Source organism: Pelodiscus sinensis, chromosome 27 (genome assembly GCF_049634645.1).
Source record: "Pelodiscus sinensis isolate JC-2024 chromosome 27, ASM4963464v1, whole genome shotgun sequence".
Taxonomy (NCBI): domain Eukaryota; kingdom Metazoa; phylum Chordata; order Testudines; family Trionychidae; genus Pelodiscus; species Pelodiscus sinensis.
The window spans coordinates 4,512,975-4,532,157 of NC_134737.1; the positions used below are offsets into that span (position 1 = coordinate 4,512,975).

At 45.3% G+C, this 19,183-nt stretch overlaps 3 long non-coding RNA genes across 6 annotated transcripts in view; 2 read left to right on the top strand and 1 right to left on the bottom strand.

Moving 5' to 3' along the window:
* The window catches only part of LOC142820873 (uncharacterized), a 32,649-nt gene extending 16,389 nt beyond the window's left edge, over positions 1-16,260 (bottom strand). Inside the window, exons 1-2 of the long non-coding RNA XR_012897824.1 lie at positions 16,135-16,260; positions 8,483-8,611 (exon numbers count right to left, since the gene is read on the bottom strand). This is a non-coding gene — a long non-coding RNA (uncharacterized LOC142820873). The remainder of the gene's footprint in view (positions 1-8,482; positions 8,612-16,134) is intronic.
* LOC112546805 (uncharacterized) lies at positions 5,598-11,986 on the top strand. 4 transcript variants are annotated; one of them, XR_012897821.1, is made up of 6 exons: positions 5,598-5,714; positions 6,673-6,788; positions 7,315-7,410; positions 10,436-10,571; positions 10,940-11,118; positions 11,619-11,986. It is a non-coding gene; the product is annotated as an uncharacterized LOC112546805 (long non-coding RNA). The 4 variants fall into 4 exon arrangements; XR_012897820.1 differs by having other exon boundaries at positions 10,483-10,571; XR_012897822.1 differs by having other exon boundaries at positions 10,483-10,571; positions 11,015-11,118.
* A 28-nt stretch (positions 16,261-16,288) lies between the features above and the next one.
* Positions 16,289-19,183, top strand: part of LOC142820877 (uncharacterized) — a 32,623-nt gene continuing 29,728 nt past the window's right edge. Inside the window, exon 1 of the long non-coding RNA XR_012897827.1 lies at positions 16,289-16,459. This is a non-coding gene — a long non-coding RNA (uncharacterized LOC142820877). The remainder of the gene's footprint in view (positions 16,460-19,183) is intronic.

The following is a 19,183-nucleotide window of genomic DNA, read 5'->3' on the forward strand; positions in this document are numbered from 1 at the left end:
GGCAGCCACAGTGGGAGCTGTCTACGGGCTCTGCGGGGGCAGGGGAGCAGAATTGTTTCTGTTCTCTCCACAGCACACCTCTGACTGCCTCACGGCACACCAGTGTACTGCTGAATACTCTTTAAGAAACACTGGTTTATTGTCTTAATGAAATAGCAGCAGCATGGATTTGTTTGTTGGTTTTTTTGTTTATACTCTGTTCCCTAATTTTTAGTTTTCTTGTCCATAACTCAATGTGTTCCTCATGTCCATTTGCACTGGGCTTGCTTTCATTTTGCCTTCTGAACATACTGATGCAACACTTGCTTTTGAGTTTCATACAGTCACAGGAACAGCAGAAAGGTTTCTGAACATCCCTGCTTATCAAGACAAGATAATGGAGGTGGCATTTTTTAATTATCAAAAACAACCATGGCATCAATTGTGATCTGACATGGTTTTAAATGCCAACATCTTTCTTTTTCCACATACACTTAGTTAGAGGGTGACACATAATTGGAGATAATCAGAAGGTTGTTTAAAACTGACAACAATAACTCAAAAATCTATTGCCTTTTATTCCAATAACTATTCTTTTGTGTTAGTATGAGTAGAGGGCTAATGCATGTGTAATTTACATTTAACGTGAGCTCCTGGTGACAGGCAGCGAAATATATTCTAAAAGACTATTGTGGGAGAAGGTATAAAACTTCAGAGTTTTTCTCTCTACTGGAGGAGGGGGGAGAGATTCCAAGTAGATTTTAATTCCCCTAATCATGAATTCATGGATAATGAATAGCTCCATTCAGGTACAATGAGTGAACTCTCTCCAAACTAATGCGGCATTAGTAGAATCTGATTGTTTATATTATTCTTATATATATTACTATTTACAGTATTCTATTATTGTATTTCCCACAAAAAGTCCCAGACTGACCCAGCATCTGGGAAGCATTGAACACACTTGGCTACAGCACATGGTACTGTGTTACTGCAGAGAATAATAAATTCCTGATCATTAATCATATTTCTAATCATAGGATAGGGAATTCAGAACGCCTGCTTCAGAACTCACTTCTGCACCGTGCTGTACTTCGGCCATGACCCAACAAAGCAGTCAAACATGTCCTAAACATCAGAGAGATTACTCCCATACTTAGAGATAAGTACATGCGTAAGGGCATTGATGGATCAGGGCCAGAGTGTGCGGCACCTTGCAGGCTTGTTGACTGTCTGAAGGATGAGAGAGGAAATTTACCCTTCTCCCAATAATATATATCTTTGCACCATTGGCCAGGTGCACTCTGTAAAGCTTTCACCTTTCTTTAAAGCATAAGATATTAGAAGCTGGAGTGAGCTGTACTGTAACCTGTTATGGTGAATTCCTAGAATTGATAACTGGCATGTTCCTCTCATGGATTAAGTGTTTCTCATAGATACCAGGAGGAAACATGTAGCACTGGCCATGAAAGGACTTGGAGCAAACCGGCACTTCTGGAATACCTAGCACCGAACTCCTAGTCCAGCTCTTATGACCACACAAGGATATTGATGCATTTACAAATAGTTTTGTGACACAATGAATGCATCACTCATCTACTCCCTGAGAAAATTTTCACCCAGAAAGTCCTACGTTTCTTCCCAGGATGGCATCATTAGAAATAACTCACAAGGCTTACTTTGAAATCAGAGAGAATCTGTTTTCTCTGTATATTTTTCATTTTGGCTTTCAAGACTCTTTTCAAATGAGGGAATGTGCATGTTCAGGCTTTTGAGAATAAATTATTAAGGATATGGAAATAAGAGGGGCCCATCTGGTTCCCTAGCTCAGTGGGTCTCATGCCAGTGTAACAATATGATTTTTTATAGCCATATTGGAAGGCCTGTAGCCATATTGAGAGGCCTACAGCCTTCCTCTGCAGCCAGCTTGAAAAGCAGTGGCCATTAGCTGTAAAGCCTGGAGTTACAGGCTCATGGTCTATCTAAAGTGCATTAAAATGGTGTCAAACCAGCCTGTTAAGAAGGAGAGTCCATCCTAATCAGAGATGGTCTAGGTGCCAAGGGATTGGACTCGATGACCTCTCAAGGTCCCTTCCAGCTCTAGTATTCTATGATTCTAATGGCACCCACTATCACCAGATAAAGAAACAGATCTCAAGACGGCTAAAGAAAACCTTGTTTAATAGCACGTTGTCTGGCAAGAAACTACTTATTAATAGTTGGGTTTGTGGAATCCTTATTCTATGATTATGGTCCTCACTTTCCTATTGTTGCCTGTCTGATCTCTGTCTGGTTTTTAATTGTTTCTGTTCACCGTATAATTAAGTTTGCTAGATGTAAATCAACTAAGGTGGAGGGGTAGGATCAGCTGGGTAATTCTGTTACAGTATGTTAGTAAAATAATTGGTTAAGGAATAGCTAAGCAGCACTCAAGTGTCACTATATAAACTTGGGTCCAAGAAAGAGACCAACAGGAAAGGTAAAAGGAAGCAAGAAACAGAAAGAAGAAAGAGGAAAGACCTGGAAGCAGAACTCACCTCCAAGACACAGCCTAAGACCAGAGCTACCAGGACCTCTCTAAATGACTGTGACATGCGGTAACCAGGATTCAGACAAGACTGAACTTGCCTGGCCAGCAGGGGAAGTTTGCCTGCCATTATCAGGATTGGTGATCATGGCACTGTGTACTTAGCATGTGTATTCTGCTTGCTTGGTCATTGCTAATAAATAACCAGTAAGGATATTACTGTGTAAGGCTCTTTCAATGGTAAAAGATCCTGCAAGCCCTCCGGAAGTTACGCTCTGAGCCCCAGGAATTGGGTACGGGTGGGTATTTACATTAACAAGGTTACACCTTGAGCCCTAGGAACTGAGTGAAGGAGTGTGTCCCTAAAGTGTGGGAGTGACAGAGAAATCTGTGCAGGTAACACCAGGAGGGAGCTAAGATGGTGTAATGGACTAGTGCACATGGTGGTCTGGTTTAGCAGTCACAGCTGGCCTAAGATCTGCCCACTACGGGCAGCAGTCACCAGACACTTACTATGCTGTAACTGGTGCAAAATTGATCTGGACCACAGTCCAGTGAAGTATTGAAGCACGTGCACCCCCTGAGGGCCAATGGGACCATGCACGTGTTTGGAGTGAGGCGCATGTTTGCGCATCTCTCTGACCTCGGCCCTGCTGTCTTTCCCTGCCCATGCAGACTTTTTCCAGCGTGGGTATTGTTACATGGCCGTGCACGAGTTAAAACAGCTTTACAGACCACTCAGGAACATCACATTCTACTACTTACACATATTTAGAGTGTCTCCGCTCCTGAGTCATTCTGGGGGCCCTACTCCACTAATGAAGTCACGTGGGATTGGGTGGGAGAACATGCTCATTAGCTTCGAAAGGGCAAAGTTATTTGTGGGCTAATGAAGCTAAATTCTTGATTAGGGAAATCCGGTCTCCCAGAAGAGCAGCGAAATCTGTGTACCTGACACCTATCATATTATACATAGGCATGCTTCTGTCTGTCTCTGTAACGGGATCCCTGGGGTGCAGCCTGGGACTATGAAGCAGCTGTGCCCCTTAACTCTCCAGCTTGGGCTGTCTCTCACAATGCTTTGCTAGGACAAGCAGCAAACCCCTTCAGGAGTTGTGATTACCCAGCTAGCTTGCAGGCATGCTCCCAGAGCCACTCATAAATCCCAACGAAAAAGGCACCAAGCGCTGGCCCTCAGCAATCTACCATCTTGCACTGGCCAAGATGAGCAGTGCAAAGATATTAATTGCTCAGCCCTATTAGCCTGGGCAACAACTAAAGTAAGCAGTTTTTCATCACTCCAGTGGGTATTGCAGTCCTTAATATACAGGTTTGTATAGTCCTGAAAAAAAGAGGAAGAATGGCTCTTGCGCAAGAGGGTTTTGTTTGTGCAAAAGCCTCCTGCGCAAAAACAGAGCCTCATTAATTATGCAAATGAGGTGTGGCGATATTCCATGCTACACCTCATTTGCATTTTTTTGACGCAAGAGGAGGCATTGTAGACATAGCCCAAGTGTGGTTCATTATCCCAGATAGTAGCACTTAAACCACTTACAGCAAGAGAGAAGAACAAAAGAGCTTTACAGCCTTAACAGAATACCAGCTGGCTGTATAGCTCAAGGTGCAGAGACTCCTCTACTAAACTCTAGAGCTCCCAGGTTCAAATCCCACCAGCGGTAGTTATATATTTGGAGAACCCAGACATGTCTGGTGGGCACTGCTGTGTCCTCTGGCAAGGTAAAACAATTCCCTTGGTGTGGCCTCATAGAATCACAGAAGTTTAGGGTTGGTAGAGACCTTGGGAATCATTTAGTCCAGCCCCCTATTCCAAGCAGGACCGATCCCAACTAAATCATCCTAGCCAGAGTTTTGTCAAACTTGGCCTTAAAAAGCCTCTCAGGATGGAGATTCCACCACCTCCCTAGGCAACCCATTCCAGCGCGTCACCAACCCTCCTAGGGAAATAGTTTTTCCTAATATCCAATCTAGACCTCCCCCACTGCAACTTGAGACCATTGCTCCTCGTTCTGTCATCTGCCAACTCTGAGAATAACCTGGCTCCATCCTCTTTGAAACCCCCCCTTCAGGAAGTTGAAGGCTTCTATCAAATCCCCCCTCACTCTTCTCTTCTGCAGACTAATTAAGACCAGTTCACTCAGCGTTTCCTAATAAGTCACATGCCCCAGCCTCGCCCGCCCCCCCCCCCCCCCATCATTTTCGTTGCCCTCCGCTGGACTCTCCAATTTGTCCACATCCTTTCGCTAATGGGGGTGGGGAGAGCCCTAAATTGTACACTGTATTCCAGATGTGGCCTCATCAGTGCTGAATAGAGGGGAATAATCACTTCCCCCGATTTGCTGAGAATACTCCTATTCATGCAGCCCTTTTCAGCAACAAAGGTACGCTGTTGACTCATATCCAGCTTCTCATCCACTGTCATCCCTCGGTCCTTTTCTGCCAAACTGCTGCCTAACCAGTCTGTCCCCAGCCTGTAACAGTGCTTGGGATTCTTCCATTCCAAGGGCAGGACTCTTATTGAACCTCATCAGATTTATTTTGTCCCAGTCCCCCAATACCTTCTCCCTGCCCTCCAGCATATCTACCTCTTCTTCCCCCAGCCCCCAGCTTAGTGAATTTGATGAAGGTGTGAACTAACCCATCAGCCACATAATGAATGAAGATATCGACCAAAATCAGGATTGACCCTGGGGGTTCTCCACTTGATACTAGCGGCCAACTAGACATCAAGCCATTGATCACTAGACGCTTAGCTGGACAATCCAGCCAGATTTCTATCCGTCATATAGTCCATGCATCCAGGCCATACTTCTTTAACTCATTGGCAAGAATATTATGCGAGACCATATCAAAAGCTTTGCTAAAGTCAAGGTAGATCACATCCACTGCTTTCCCCATAGCTGCAAAGGGGCTGCCCCACTCTGGCCAGAAGAGGTTAAAGCAGGCTGGAGGGACCCTGCACAGAGCCCCAGCCAATCAGGGAGAGGCTTTTAGGGAGCCAACTAGAAGGCAGCTTGCTGGAGCGCCCCTGTTATAAGCAGCTGCTCAGCCGCTGAGAGGGCATTTGGCTCCTGACCACTGAAGCTGCAGGATGGGTTTCCAAGGAAGCAGAAGCACCTTTGACGGAATTATGATGGGCCAGCTCAGAGGAGGTGGAGAGGGAAGCTCTGGTCTGTAACTTACACCCCAGGTTGGTGCAAGGGGTCACAGGGAAGTGGCCCTGAGAACAAGATGCAATAGGGAGAAGTGAAGGAGGGCAAGACAAAGCTACTGCCTGAGAGTTCCTGGGCTGGGATGCAGAGCAGTGGGTGGATCCAGCCCCCCTGACCTGCCTTCCTCCTTTGCACAACATGTAGCCACCATTTGCGCCTGGCCTTTACAGGCTGCAGTTTGCCCCTGAGGTGCAGGGCTAGGTGTTGGTTGTGAGTGGCCAGTGCAAGACTGAGGACTGCTGATCTCCCCAGAAGGGGGTGAGAAACCTGAGCAATGGGCACAGCCAGAGGGCAGTGTCCTGAAAGCCACAGTCCTGGAAGTGGCAAGGGTGTGGAGCTAGAGTGTGGAAAGAGCACTGCGTGCTGAAGGGCAAGACACCAGCCAGAAGGGGGTGCCCTGCAGCGGTCTGAGTTAATTCCCGGTGGCGTGACCAACAAAGCACTGTGGCGGTGAGTGCCAACCATCACACACAGCTGTCAAAGCCCTTGTTGTTCTTCCCACCCCTTGCAACTCCAATTGCACTTTGGTCTCTTGATCAGGGTGTCTCACCTCTTTTAATAAAGTATCCCTTTTTTTAAATATATAAGTGCCCCCAATACCTTATATATTGTTTTCAGACACGCACACTTTCCTTCTGCCATTGCAACACATTTGTTTAAACAACTTAATCGTAGCGGGGTGGGCGATGAAATTTTTGGGTGTAAAAAGTACAAAAATAAAGCTCTATAAAACTTAATTTCAGTTTTCTCCAAATTTTAGGTGTGTTGATGTATCCCTCCCCTGACTTCTCTCGAGTACCTCTAAAGGTACTCGTACCACTGATTGAGAAACACCGTTCTTGATTATACCCCTGCATGCTCAGGCAATGTTTTTATACTGCCCCCGATCATCTGTCCAAATTTCTGCTTCTTGTATGCTTCCTTTTTGTTATCTAGGGTCACCGAAGATTTCTGTGTTAACCAAGCCTGCCATATTTGCTGTTCGTTCTGCACATTGAGATGGTTTGTTCCTACTGCCTCTAAGATTTCTTTAAAATACAGGACTCCTGCAGGTGAGTTGCTGCATGATAGCTCCTTTGCCGGACAATAGCTAGTGATGTCTGTTCGACCCCACCTACCCTGGGGTTGGCTTCCTCCCTTGCTATATCTCTGTAGAGCTAGTATCTCAAACTAACACCATATTTTGGTGAAACTCCATCCAATGCAATTCTTATAATTTTACATGCATTAATGATACTCATATTTAGATAAAGAAATAGATTTCAGCAGATTATAATATTTCCCTGATACTTCACATGGCATGCTTAATATATAATATCAGTTACATACAGATGAGAAATATGGGGGTGACAGGGTGCTCCCCCAAGGCACAATCTCACACATACAATATTGTGTGTGTGTGTGTGTGTGTGTGTGTGTGTGTGTGTGTGTGTGTGTGTGTAACATGTCTTTGTATAAACATTCATGTTAAATTAAAGCTACAAATATCTATCTCCAAACAAAGGATTTTAACTCAAAGTAATAGTTACGAAAATAGAAGCCAAGCAGTTTTTATTGTCTCTTTATAATTAACTCCAGGGATGGAATCCAATTACAAATGCTCAATGTTGCCCTGCGGCACAGCATCTATGAAAATGGGAGTGCAGGGAGAACGACCAAGTTTAAATGATTCAGGTAAAAATTAAATCCATGGCTGTATTTGATAATTAAGAACACCATCTCCATTAGCTCGTCTTGCTCTTAATGAACTGTGCTATTATTTTTACATTTGATTACAGAAGTTTTATGCCAGCCATTTCACCTTTATTGCTTTTGAAAATCAGTCTCCTTGTCTGTGTGCCAAGTGCAGGAGATGTGTGTAATTATATCATGTTATTTCCTCAATAAAACATTCATTTTTCTTGTCACCCCGACCTACTCAGGGGAAGTTTTCAAAGCTTTGTAATTATGTCCACATGGAGGAGGTGGGGCAGGGTGTTTCTGAACATCTCCCATATTATCTATGCCTAGGAGGGCGGGGAGCACAGATTTGGAGGCGCATGGAAGGATTGGTTCTCTCTCTGGGCAGTGCATAAATAGGAAAAATGGATTTTCCAATCTGCAGCATGTTTAAATACACAATCAATAGCATTTCACATCTTCTGAAAACTATATTTTTAAAGCCATGCATTTGCTCAGCTTCAGTATTACAATTATTGCTCTTTTAAGACTAGAAGCCAACCACTTTCATCCTCCTTCTAGCTGCCCTTTAGAGATTTCCACATTCCTACCTTAAGTTGACAGCTAAAACCCACTTTTGCTGTGGAACCCACGGGTTCATCATCCTATTCCACCTGTCCCTCTCCCAACACAATTTTAAACTGTTGCTGGAAATGAGAAATGGTGGAGGGGGAGGGAGGAGAGCATAGGAGGCAGGAATGGGGCTAGACCACCATGACCATCTCATCTAACCTCCTGCTCTCAGAAGGGGGAGAATATCAGTCACTAATTCCTGCAGTGGAGGGACATTTTCTTCCCCTAGGGTTCAGTTCTCCACTTGCCTACTACCTCAGCCAGTTATTTGTGTCACTGCATCCCACTCTGTAAAATATAATGGCACTAACCTGGGTGCTGGGAGATTTAACTGACATTTCTGGAGTACTTTGAGTGTGTCGGATGAAAGGAGCAATAGAGGCACCAGATACCAATGCGTTCATTAACTAAGTCCCTATGGGCTGTATGGCTTGTCTCAGGTTACACATTTTACCTGCTAATGCTGCCAAGGCCGAAAACAGCACTTTTGTGTCCTGGTGACAGCACCTCTCCCAGGTGCAGCAGGAGGATGTTTCCTTTGCGCTTTCTGAATTGAAATGCAATTTCCACAGCCATCCGGTTCCTAAGGAAGAGAGAGCATTTTTGCCTTTGTTCGAGTGCAGCGACACTGGGCTTTGAGAAGGAGATATAAATGCATAAACATGCTTTGTGCTGTGTTCAGCACCTCCAAAGGGAAACGGAGGGATGCTCTTAGAGGGAAGGAGGGAGGAAAGCTGCTCTTGAATGAATTTGCTTTTGACATTTGATTTTTCTGAAACAGGAACCTGCAGTCTCTGAGCTCACCAGAGGCATTGCCCCAGGCAGTACAGGACTTTTATAGACTAGGTCACAGACCTTATGCATATTTTATAAGCTCTCTCAAATAGCACTTTGCCTGCCAAAGGCTAAATAAGGTTAGAGGTCAAGCCACTTCCCTAGAAGGGAAAGGGTGCAAACCTTCTCATGGGGGAAGACAAACAGATCAAACATTTCTAGAGGAAAATAAATCTGGGAGTGGCTAGGGGGTTTGGGGTGAGCGCCCTGCCCAGGCTGATAATTGCCAAAGAAAGCTGATGAGATCACAACAGTAGTGTAAGCTCTCCTTGGCGAAAGCTACCTCACCATGAGCATGTGCAGAACTTAGTACAATGGGCTCATGATCTTAGCTTATGCCTCTAGGTGCTGCCCTGGTACAAATAAATTAATAGAAGTTGTAGTAGTGGGAGGGACTCTGGAGATCTAGGTGCTATTCCTGCCTCAGTCTACTTGTTTCAGACTTTGGCAAGTTGTTTAATCCACCTGTGCCTCAGTTCCCCAGCTGCACAGAGGGGCCGGGTAATAACTGTTTCCTCCTTTGCATCGTGAGGATAAATGTCCTGTCTGGAAGGTGCTCAGTCTGATGCTAGGGGCCATGAACATAAGTAAATTGCTAGGTAATGGGATGCATGTTGGACATGGACTCGGCAAGGCACTAACACATCCCAGACAACCATCAGATTTACATTTGTTACTAAAACAGCAACTCGAAATAACATTGGGTCATTAAATTGTGGAGTGCTCTGTGCCCAGGAAATCCTAAATAAGCCACTGACTCAAAAGGGTGAATTTTCTTAAGTTGCACCAGGAGAGGAGGGGCAAGGAGCCCATCAGTGGAGAAGTTGATAACCTTGTTCAGGATTTGGAGGATTAGCACCTGGGTAATGGAGACCAGTTGATCATAATACATTTGCTGATTAATACAGGGGTGATTTTTTTTCTGCCTTAATAAGGATGTGGTGAAACTGCCCACTCAGGAAACATGTTTGCAGCTATCAATTTGAATGCAGTGACCATGGCCTAAATACTGTGATTAAATTGACATTTAAGACATTTCATTAAATTAGACAGTGAATTCTTCTAACCCTCTGCAAGAAGCACTCTTAGCCCTAAGAGGAAGTAGAGGCGAAGGGCCCTATAAGCATCCCCAAATCCTCAAGCTTACTCTTATTTCCCTAGCATTGCTATGCACCTTATACACAGAATTGTAGAACACTAGAACTGGAAGGATCTCGAAAGATAAGAGCTATTGCTACTCCAGGTTAAGAAAGTGCTTCTTTAGGTCAAGTGATAGAGCAGGGGTGGGAAATGTAAGGCCCAGGGGCCAAATCTGGCCCATGGCTTGCTTGGATCTGGCTCCCAAGGGTTGGGGTTCTCCCTCACATCCCCAGCATGTGGGAGTCAGTGCTGGCACTCCTGCCCTGCAGCCACCCTTCCCTCTCCCCATGGGGCTGGATTTGGCAGGGAGGAGCCACAAGCCTCACGGGACAGAGTCAGGCAAGCCTGGGGCTGGATCTGACCCACAGGTTCTGCCTGGTGGGGCGGGAGAAGAAGCAGTTCTGTACACTGTTGCTCCCCCCCCCCTCGCTAGGGAAATGAAAGCACAGCAAAGTGCTGCCTGGAAACTTTCCCACACAGTGCTGATGGGCCCAAAGGAGCAGCAGGGGGCAGTGCCTGGGAACGGCAGGGGACACTGAGCCACGTGCATCCCTGGGGGGCTGCGCCAGGTAAGCACCCCGCCCCCTCATTGCCCAGACCCTACATCCAGCCTAGCAGAAGTGGAATGTAAGTAAGTAGAAATACTTCGTTACACTACATTTTTTTTCAGTATTTGTACTTTACTTGAGTAATGTAATGGTTGTGACACTTCGACTTTTTGCTCAGGTGGGGTTTTTTAGAAAATTTTTTACTTTTTACTCCACTACCATTTCTGGAAGCACTTAGATACTCACTACTTTCATCACCCCACTGACAGCTGTGCAAGCCGGCATTCTGATTCATTAAAGCACAGACGCATGCGCAAAGCATCCAATCGGCATGCAGTAACTGGTGTGGGGTTTTTTTGTTTTGTTTTGTTTTTTTTTAAATCCACCAGTCAACAAGGATGATGACCCTGCCAATGAAGAAGCCTTTTAATAGCTGCTGCAAAAAGGTTTTCTTTTGAAACCAGGATCTGTGCAGGGGTGGAGAGCCCCCCGCCTCGTGGGCCGGATCCAGGGTGTGGGGGAGAAGAAGCGCGGAGCTGCTCACCCTCCCCCCGGCGGGGGGAATGAGGTGCTGGAAACCACTCGTGGGAAGGTTTCTTTGCTGCTCCCTATGCCCCCCCCCCCCCATCACCACTCAGCTCTCCCAGCATAGGTGCACTCCTGCACCCTCCCACTCTTTCAGACACCACACCCTCAGCTCGCTCCTAAATCTCCACTCCCAGCCCACTCCAGCACCCTACCTCCCACCGTCACCCCCCTCCCTATCCAACTCCCTGGCAGCACCCTCCTGCACACGGCACCCCTCATTTTGGCTTCACCCTAGAGCTGGGGGGGTGCTCACAAAATCTGCTAACCCAGGGACCCCAAAAGAGCTAAGATGGCATGTGGGAAGCCCAGAAGCTTGGTCCTCCCTGTCTCTTCTCCCCACCCTGGGGCTGGAGCACCAGGGGAGTGAAGTATCTCAGTTGGGGGGGGGGGGCACATCAGTGAGGGTTGGAGTTTTTTGTTTTTTTTGGGAGGGTGGGGGTTGCCTCTCACTTGGGTGGTCCCCAACTGATTTTTCTGTAGGTCATTGGCCTCCTCTGATGAAGAAGACTGCTTTGCTTAAGTGAAGTCCTCTTGCACAAATGAAACTACAAGGCAACTTTATGGGTATTCAGTCTGCTCAGCAGACACCATGGATCTGCTGCGGTCCTTTCCTACACTCCAGAGGAGTGTCCATCAGGCCCAATACACCTCTGTCCTCCTCAGCTACCCGTGGGAGACTCTTCAGTGTTGCTGGACTCCTATTTTGTCCTATGAGAGCAAGGCTTGACTCTGATTATTTTTGAAAATCAATTGCTTATAAGGTTGAACAAATGTGTTTATAATTAATCATTACAATTCTAAAATGCTAAAAATGGATGCTTGTGAATGTCAACAAAATAAATACATTTCTGTAATTTGACTCCTGTATTTAATTTGGTCACTCTTTTTAGCTTTATAAATGAAAGCTCCAACTGCATTTATATTCCAGATTTGAAATATAAATGTATAGTGTGTGTCTATATATTACATATATACATCCACATATACATACACACCCACAGGTACTGTGTATATATATGCATATATGTACATGCATATTGTGTGTATACATATGTATGAGAAATATGTGACCTATGATAACTTGGGTGGTTAACCATAGATTTCCATAGGCTGGCTATTTTTTACTTCTGGGTACTTGAGTACAATTAAGATGTGATACTTTTGTACTTAAGTAACTTTTTTGGGTACTTTTTCCACCACTGCTGCCTACTCTTCCCACGCTCAGCCCACTCCTGCACCCTGCCACCCAGGACCCAGTCTCCAAGCCCTCTTCCTCGCAGCTCCCTCCCACACAGTGAACCCCTCATTTTTGGCCCCATGCCTGAGTAGGTGAAGACCCACAAAATCTACTAGCCTGATGTGTGAGGGGACTATGGAGAGTGTGTTTCTGCTTCTCAGTTGGGGGCCACGTCAATGAGGTAAAGGGTTTTTGTGGTGTGTGTGTGTAGGGTTGTCCGATAATTTCACAAAAAAATCCTGGACCATGGCAGGGAAAAAAATTGGTTGAGCAAAAAAAAAGGGGGGGGAGGGAGGGGAGACCAAACTTGTTAAGCAGAAAAAATAAAGGGGGGGGATCACTGCACCAGCCTTCCGGCTGAGAAACAGAAAACAAAAGACATTTTACATGTCCGGTGTTTTCTGTGTTTTTTTTTACCAGACAGAAGATGCAATTGCCGGACTGTCTGGGTGAAAACTGGACACCTGGCAACTGTGTGTGTGTGTGTGTGTGTGTGTGTACAGGGACAGGGGTTTCTGCATCTCACTTTTGTGTGGTCCCCTATTGATTTTTCTGTGGGTCAGCAGCCCCTAAGCCAAAAAAGGTTCCCCACCCCTGCGATAGGGCTTGAATTTACAGAGCTGAAAGCATAAAGTCCTATCCTAATTCCTCAGCTGCACAGTCCGGCACACCCGCTTACCAGAGGTGAAGGTGATACATTCCCCTAGGATTGTGTTGCCTACAGCATGTGAATTCATGATAGCAGCAGTATGTGTTTTAGGCAAAAGTGACTACTTGGAGACCCAGCCATGTGCTGTGTGGTAATGCTCCAGGGGATGTGCTGTCCCTCTTCCCCACACCCGGTGCAGAAAATCTACTGCTGGGCCCTGATTTCTTCTCACTAACAAAACCAGGGAATGGGAAAGACTCACAAAAGGGCCTTAATCTTCCCTCTGAGCCTGGGAAGGGGAAAAAATCTCAGACACATTATCCTCCATCGAGCTGCTTAAAGCCCCTCGACTCTATGTTGACAACAAAAGCAGCCGCAAAGATGTGACTCTCTCCCTGTCATAAGGGATAGGAGAGGCAATGATACTCCATCCACCGGCATAACTACAATGCAGTCACGCCTTATTTACAGCAGCCTCTGCCAGCTGAGAATCAGGCCAAGCATCCTGGCTCAGTCTGGAAACCAACGCCAGCCTTGCGCATGCCAAGGGCTGCCACACACGCTCCTCCTCTGCATGTTTGTAAAACAATCTTTTTAATTTTCTGGTTGGCTTGGCAAATCACAGCTGCTCGTTCCCCAGAGCTCCTGAGTGCGTTTGCACAGGTTCCCATTTACATACAGGAGGGCTTTAGCTTTCCTTCGCTCAGCATGCCTCAGAAATAAGCCATCTGAAATATTACAGATGGCTTAGGGGCGGAACTATTTACGGGCTATGCAGGGAGAACAGAATGGAGGGCCACATCATGAATTAGACAAGTCTGACTTAACAGCAGAGTCCCAGTTTGTTGTGGCTGCCCTGTGGTGAAGGATTACACAAGGGTTTGCTCTCCACTTATTATTTCTTTAACTCAATGGCTTTGCAGGGACTCAGCCGGAGCCAAGGTGGTTGAGTATTAATTGATACTTGCTGCTGAGTGAGGCTCATTAAACACCAGCTTTGGAGGGGCATAAGAGGCAGCAGTGAGTTCAGGACTAAAAACTTCATTCTCTGCCAGCATCTGTGATTGCAATCACAATGCCAGAAACACAACAACAGCACCCCCACCCCACCCCCCAAAAGGCCCTTATTAGTCTCCCACAAATGCCTCCCATTCAGGGAAATGACAGGGATTTGCTCAGCTTGCCATATTTTGCAGCTGGGTTAATTATTGTCATTTCAACGGGCACTGCCCAACCTCAAAATGAAAGAAAAACATATCATAATAGTTCTTGCTAATTCTCAAGCAAAACCTTTGTACTGAGTGGCAGTGGGGGGCCTCTCTTCATGGGCACAGAGACTGGGGGTGGTGGGGGGGAAGTGGTATTAGCATTCTAGAGTGATTAATGCAGTGTAATTGTGAACATGGTGTAATTAGGGGGCTAATTTATATGTGCACCTGACAACAGCATAGCTCGTTTGCTGCTGCTCTTGTGTTGCTAATGTCCTAGTAGCTAGATAAGCCACTCCCAAGGTCTCTGAAAAAGGCATTTTGGCTCATTCAGTGCCCCCCCCCCCCCAAACCCCACGGCCCTTAACTCTCTCATATGGAGGCTGACAACCACAAACTCACCCTCCCCCCCACTCCACCTTCAGTATACTCCTCATCTGCATATGAAAAGCTGGCAGGTTCACAGAACAAAAGATATGGGGAAGGGGGAGGGGCAGACTAGGACAAAGGGGGAAAAGGAGTGTGGCTACAACAGAAAACAGCAAACATTTTGGACAAAGAAAGAGGTGGAGAAAGGGACCAAAAAAAGGGAGGGGGACACACACAAGTCAAGAGGGAAAACATAAACACGGGGGGAGGGGAAATGACACAGAAGCACATATAGAAGGGCTGGAAAAGTGTGGCCCCTTTTTAAGGGTTGGGTTGCTTGGTGCACCTTCCCCCTCTCTGGTTTACCACTGCTCCTGCCACCCAGACAGCGATGTCTAGGGTTGCCAGATGATTTCAACAAAAATACTAGACACACTTGACATTACAACACAGTCTACATTATGTGGTATGTAGAAAATACCAGACATTTCTATTGTCTCATTTGTATTTTCTCAATTTGTTTCCCGAACAGAAAGCTCAAATACTGGACTGTCCGGTTCAAAACCGGACACCTGGCAACCCTAGATGTCACCCTAGTATGTCAGGGCACTCCGAAGGTTTCTGTGGGGCCCTGCTTGGGAAGTTAGAGCTGCTGGAGATGCCTTGGTGGATGTTTAGTTTGGAAGCATGCTGTGCACACAAGGCACATGACCTGTGAAGTTTGTACTCATAGCCACAACTTAATATCTGCTAGGACTACATCTGTGAGGAGGAGCATGGAGGTCTAGGTCTGCTTCCAAAGATGGATTCCTGGTTGCCTCTCCAGTCCTAATCCCATGCAAGCCCACTCGGGCTCAGCCTATCTTAAAGGCTCAGTAACTTGGCATCTTGTCACTTAGTCAGGTATCTAAAAGGGTGTCATAAGGAGGAGGGAGAAAACGTGTTCATCTTGGCCTCTGGGGACAGAACAAGAAGCAATGGGCTTAAACTGCAGCAAGGGAGGTTTAGGTTGGACATTAGGAAAAAGGTCCTAACTGTCAGGGTAGTCAAACACTGGAATAAATTGCCCAAGGAGGTTGTGTAATCCCCACCTCTGGAGATATTTAAGATTAGTTTAGATAAATGTCTATCAGGGATGGTCTAGACAGTATTTGGTCCTGCCATGAGGGCAGGGGACTGGACTCGATGACCTCTCGAGGTCCCTTCCAGTCCTAGTATTCTATGATTCTATGATGCCAGCATAACAACCCCCACAAAAACAGAGGATGCCAAACAACTTGTGTGGGGTTAGTTCAAGTGAGCTTCTGAGCTCATTACTTCAACAGCTTCATATTCCCCTTGCATACTGGAGCCCAGCCTAGTAGATTGCTCCAGCCTTGCAGTGGGGTGGCTGGCATGCCAGCACAGGCTCCCCAATGCTGGAGGAGAGGTTCTTAGGGGCTGTATCTTGTCCCCAGGCTTTAGGTTCCCACAAAAGCCTTGCAGAAGGTAAAGTCTTTTCACTCCTTAAATAAGTATCAATAGGGCCATTACCTATTTGATCCTGAGCTCTCTCTTCTGTTGCTTCACAAGGATCTCCTGCCCAGCAGCTCTCTGTGGTTAGAACTCTCAGTCAACTTTGCTAGCTAAAAGCTGGTAATGTGCAACACCTGTGCAAACTACAAAGCAGGGTTCCATGGCCTGGCTCTAAGGAGGAACACAGGGAGTACACCTTGTAACTCTGGTCTATTGTTCTGAGAGTGTTTTATGTGCCTAAGGAGCTGTTTGGCTCCCATGAGATAGGAAATTAAAACTCCCATGCAGTGAAGAGAAGAGCAGAAAAGAATATGTGACAATGAAGCAGCTTCTAAGTGCCCAGGTAAATCAGAGGCTGAGTTATAAGCCCTTCTCCTGTTCCTACATATGTAATGGAGTCAATGTGCTTTATTCCATGATTGAGGAATGAATAATATAATCTCACTTTTTCCTGGGGAAAATAATTTCATTTATTTTCTGATTAGCAGTCATTTAATTTTTGCTACTTTGCAGCTTTAAACTACAAGAAACTAGAAAAGGGTTGCAGTTATGAGCCCATCAACTTCTGCAAGGAAAGTTCAGGTTCTTGGGGCTGTGGTTTAGGTTGGAAAAGCACACTGAAAATAAAATATGTCCATGTTTTTGGGAAGTACGATATGATAAGGCACCATGGTCATACCTAGAACTGGTTGTTGGAGGTTTTCTAAAGTATTCCTGTTCACCTTTAGAGGCAAAGGCTGGTTTTGTTCCCATCTGGGTTGGGGGTTGGACACCGTTCCTTATTTTGTCACCTCTGAGTTTTGACACCTTACTCATTTCTCTCAGACAACAGAATATGCAGAGGTGTGTGTTTACAGATTTTGTGCATAATTTACAGCCCCTAGGGTGCCATTATTAAGGCATACTGCGCTACACACTGAAACTAGTCCTTCTAATTGCCCAGGCACTCTGTGAACAAGCATCCTCACGGAATGCAGTTATTGTGGTATGCATGCTGGAGCAGATCTGCCTGTGGTGGATGGGTTCTGACAAATATTGCTGTGCTGTGATAGGTCACACTACTGTGGAGATAGTGAAAGCTTCTTTGGACTTCATCTATGAGTTTACAAGAAGTGAGTGCTGATGCAGCAGATGTGGGTATTGTCAAAAACTGGGGAAAAAAACCTTAATTTTGGCTAAAAAGTCTCAGAGTGGTAGCTGTGTTAGTCTGTAACTTTAAAAAACAGTGAGCAGTCCTGTGGCAGCTTAGAGACTAACAAATATATTCTATCAGGAGCTTTTGTGGGTAAAACCCACTTCATCAGATGAGTTACTTATAATTATGTTCTTATGTTCATCAGATAAGTAACTCATCTAATTAAGAAGTGGGTTTTACCCACAAAAGCTCATGACAGAATATATTTGTTAGTCTTTAAGGTGCCACAGGACTGCTCATTTTTTCTAATTTTGATGGTTATCAAAAGTGACTAAGTGGTCTGTATCTATCAGCCCAAGGGCAGCTTTCTTTGCTAGAACTGTAGTAATCTGCAAGTCTAACTTCACAAATTAAGCAGAGGTTAACCTGACCAATACTTACATGGGGGACCTCTAATTCAGTGTTACAAGAAGTAATCCAGTGCGTGGCATTTTGAATGATTGTAACATCAACAATCCTTTTGTGCTCATATTTTGCTGTGTTGTAACAATTATATTGTTGGATAATTATACTGTGCCTTCCTGGATTCCCCCTACCTACGTAGTTTTAAATAAGTTCTGTTTCCTGTCCTAAACTGTTGTGTAGGTTTGTTGTGTGCATCTTAACAACTCTGCCCCACGGATGACTGCATTTCAGCCTTGTGGGAAGTGAATCCTTACAGTAGTTTTGTAAAGAGCTCTACATTCCCACCAGGAGAAGTTGTTGTTATATACATTTCACAGTTCTATTTCAAACACAGCTTTTATGATCAAATATGAAGGAGGGTCTGAAAATCATGGGCACCAAAGGAGAGTGGCTTTGTCCTTAGATAAACTGATGGAACAAAGGTCAAGAAACTGATTGACAAAGAGAACATGCTAATCTTTCTTCAAAAAGAGGAAAATTATATCTAATGGCTGTAATATCTAAAAAGAACTAGTATGCAGGCAGTGAGTGATTCCAGCCTTTTAAAAGCACTTAAGCCATACATTTCCCCCAGATTAAAGTTATTCGCTCTTGTTAAGTGCCTCATATTGGTGTATTATGCAGGCAAAGTGTCATGCAAACATACTCAAAAGGAAATGGCAGCATAAAAGGCACCTGTGTTGATGCAGTAGAATTAGGGGATGATAACCACTCAGGAATCAAGGAAATCCCAAAATAGATCCAGCTGGAGAAGTGCTGCTCCCTGCCCTTAGACATTTTCCATAGCAAATTTCACCATTTACATATTGTTGTGAAGTCTTTATAAAAGTATGTTGATCAACTATCCTAGCTAGATTGACACTGCTTGTTTATCTTTTAGGAAAGGAGAAAACTCGTCTGTCTTTATTTCAGTCGGTCACCTGGTTCCTGTTGGCGCTCTGTGCTGAAACTGTTCAAAAACACCTTGAAGTATGTTATAGGTATAAGACCTGAGCCAGTTCTCATAGAAGTCAAGAGGTGTCTTTCTATTGACTTCAGTGGGAGCTGCATTGGGCCCACAAACATGGTCACTCAAGATTTCACAGCTGTGGTTATGGCCATGAAAATGTCAAGGCTACAGCGGAGACAGAACTCAGCTCTCCATCCTCCAAAAGTATAGGCTGCTACCGCTTTAGCCTATATTAGTAGAATAGGACCTACGATGCATGGTTGAGATGTGCTGATTCTAATGAATAAGGGGTAAAGTTAACGCCATGTTAGCCAGATCACTGTAATGGAGGGCAGGGTCACAGTCTGAGCCATAGTGCCTTCCCCACTTTTACTGAGCTTTCACCTCTCCTGGTCCATTAGATTCTTAGATTCAAGGCCATATCTATGACTGGCTGGGATGGATCCTGGCAGCCAAACCAGCACCTGCCACAACATGGGAGACTGTAATGCTTTTTTCCCGGAGGTTTGCTGGGAAGT